The sequence below is a fragment of the Rhinolophus sinicus genome, linkage group LG05 (genome assembly GCF_036562045.2).
Source record: "Rhinolophus sinicus isolate RSC01 linkage group LG05, ASM3656204v1, whole genome shotgun sequence".
In the NCBI taxonomy this organism is placed as follows: domain Eukaryota; kingdom Metazoa; phylum Chordata; class Mammalia; order Chiroptera; family Rhinolophidae; genus Rhinolophus; species Rhinolophus sinicus.
The window spans coordinates 102,425,302-102,428,031 of NC_133755.1; positions in this window are offsets into that span (position 1 = coordinate 102,425,302).

Sequence of the window (2,730 nt, forward strand, 5' to 3'; positions counted from 1 at the left end):
GTTAGGAAGCTTTTAAAGGCCTTTGAGAGAATTTTAACACTTTTAGTTACTGAAGGAAAAAAATAATAATACGGCAGCAATTCAGGAAAGGCATGCTTAAAATTCAGTGAAATGTAGACTCAGTAGAAATTCAAGTTGAAACATTTTTTGTAGGTTTCAGTTGTTTTTAAAGATGACAAGGACAACTATTGATTCTATTTGTCACTGGTGATGATTCAAGAATGGAATATTCTAAACACAACATTTGTTCAAAATATAAGCATAAAAATGATTTTAAATATTTTGAGGTGGGATGCAGGAAAGAGCAGCCAGGGAAGAGACTGTCATAAAGTGGTGCAATAACAAAATAATGTTTGGATCCAGCTTTTCACAGTGACTCAGTAGGCATTAGACTCAGTAATACAGTATGCTTTAGAGACCAAACAATCATATAATTCAGGCGATGATCATAAAATCATTGTTTTTTTATTTTTATTTTTTGTTAGTTTCAGGTGTACGAAACAATGTAATAGTTAGACATTTATACCCCTCACAAAGTGATAAGCCCCTCCCCCAATCTACTACCCCTCTGACATTGTATATAGCTGTTACAATTCCACTAACTCTATTACATACGCTGTACTCCATATCCTGTGACTGTATATATATTACATTATAGTTGACATTCATTATTCTTCAGCTTCAGATTCAGGTGTACAGTGCAGTGGTCAGGCATCTACACCGTCCATGAAGTTTCAAACCCTAATGTATATTGTTGCCTTTAATCCTCAAAATGAACCTTTAATTTAGGCTCAGTATCATCTCCATTTTGGAGATGAGGAAGCACGGCACGGAGAGGTTGAGTAGCATGGCCAAAGTTAGGGAACTGGTATTAGACCCAGGAACTTGACTCACATGGACTGATACTGGAGTCCAACCTTGGATAATAATAGCTAATATTTAGCATTTACTATGAGCCTGGGATTACACTCGCTTCACCTATTCTTCACAGATGTCCTATGAATAGGTATTTTTAAAACCATTTTACAGCTGAAGAATGACTTGAGGTGCTGAGAAAATTGCCCAAGTAAATTCAATGTGCCCAAACTTAGACTTAAAAATAGGTCTTTTGGATTTTATATACTATGTTTCAATCAAGACTCTATATGATCTCTTTCCTGTACTAGATACAATCATCATCATGAACAGGGAGAATCCAGTTTTTTATTATGTTTTATGATCCATGGCCAATGTCCATTTAATTACAAGATGCTACTCTGCTGAGACTTTAATAGTAAAGAATTACTATGCTAGTCACAAAAATAGTTGATTTTAAAGCAATCTATGCCTATTGAGAACTATGTACAGTAGTTTAGGATTTACATTTATTTATGAAAAACTGCATTAAAATATGTCCCATATACTGATTGTTGGTACCTCTCTGACTTTTTCTTATTTTCAAAATACCTCTTTGCATTGTGATACTGATTTCTGATTAAAACTATTACATTTCTGTTTAAATATACCGAGTAACACTTAAGAGGTTAAAACTTTTACTACAGACTTTTGTTTTAATATGGTAGGTTGAGCATATGCTGACATCTCCTACTGTGTTCCCAAACTCGTAATAGGAATAAACATGTAGAAATAGGAAGTGGAGGGAGGGTCAACGGTGTGTGAAAGATTCTATCCAATCTAATGGGAGGTAGAGAGTTGATGAAAATGCAGTAGAGACTAGTTCAAAAGGATGGAGGAAACCACAGCTTAGAAAATGCCCAAAGCGGGGTGCATATCAGAGCCTTTGTAAAATAAGAGGCTTACGTTACAAATCCTGGGAGGTCATCTGTGACTTGGAGTCCTCAGATTACAATAGCCAAAAGCAAGGGGGTGTAGGTTAATGGAAAGCATATAGCTGGATAATGTTCACTTCCCATACATCTTACTTTCAAGTACAAAAATCAAACTGAAAAAACTGCTTCCAAACAAAAACTAAAAATTAGATAAAAGTGAACACAGAAAGTAGTGAGTGCTTAACAGGGGTTTGAGAGATGGGGAAATGGAAGTTATTGTTTAATGGGTTATAGTTACAGTATGATGAAAAAGTTTTGGAGGTGGATAGTGGTAATGATTGCACAAAATGTGAGTGTACTTAATGCCACTGTGCTATGGACTTAAAAATGGTTAAAAGGGTAAATTTTGTGTTGTATAGTTGTATATATTTACCACAATGAAAGAAAGAAAGAAAGAAAGGAAGGAAGCTTCTTATTTACATGAATAAAAAGGACGGTCTGGCACAACTAGGACAGTTAATGTGGGGATTGGCAACCTAGAGTGAAGCTTTCAGTATTTCAGCCAATCATAGTGGTTGACTTGCTCCTGACTCAACATGAGAGGAAACCTGCAATTGGTAAACTCTTGCCCATCAATACAAAGGCCTCAGCTAGATTTTGTTCCTTAAATTCAAATGGGAAATCAAGGATGATCAGATAAATGAGGAATGTCAAAGAGAAAGATCAAGATTAGTAATTAGCAACAATATCCAGAGAAATGGAAAAGATCTTTAAAATTGTCTCTCTATCTACTATCTTAAGAGATATTTTAAAGAGACATTGCATTTATTAATTAATAACTATATGCTGTAAAAAAGGGAACACATAAAAATTAAATCGATGGAGAAATCAGTAGAAGAATAAAGACAAAAACAATCTCCTAGAAATACTAGGTTGGTAAAAAGTAATTGCTGTTTTTGCA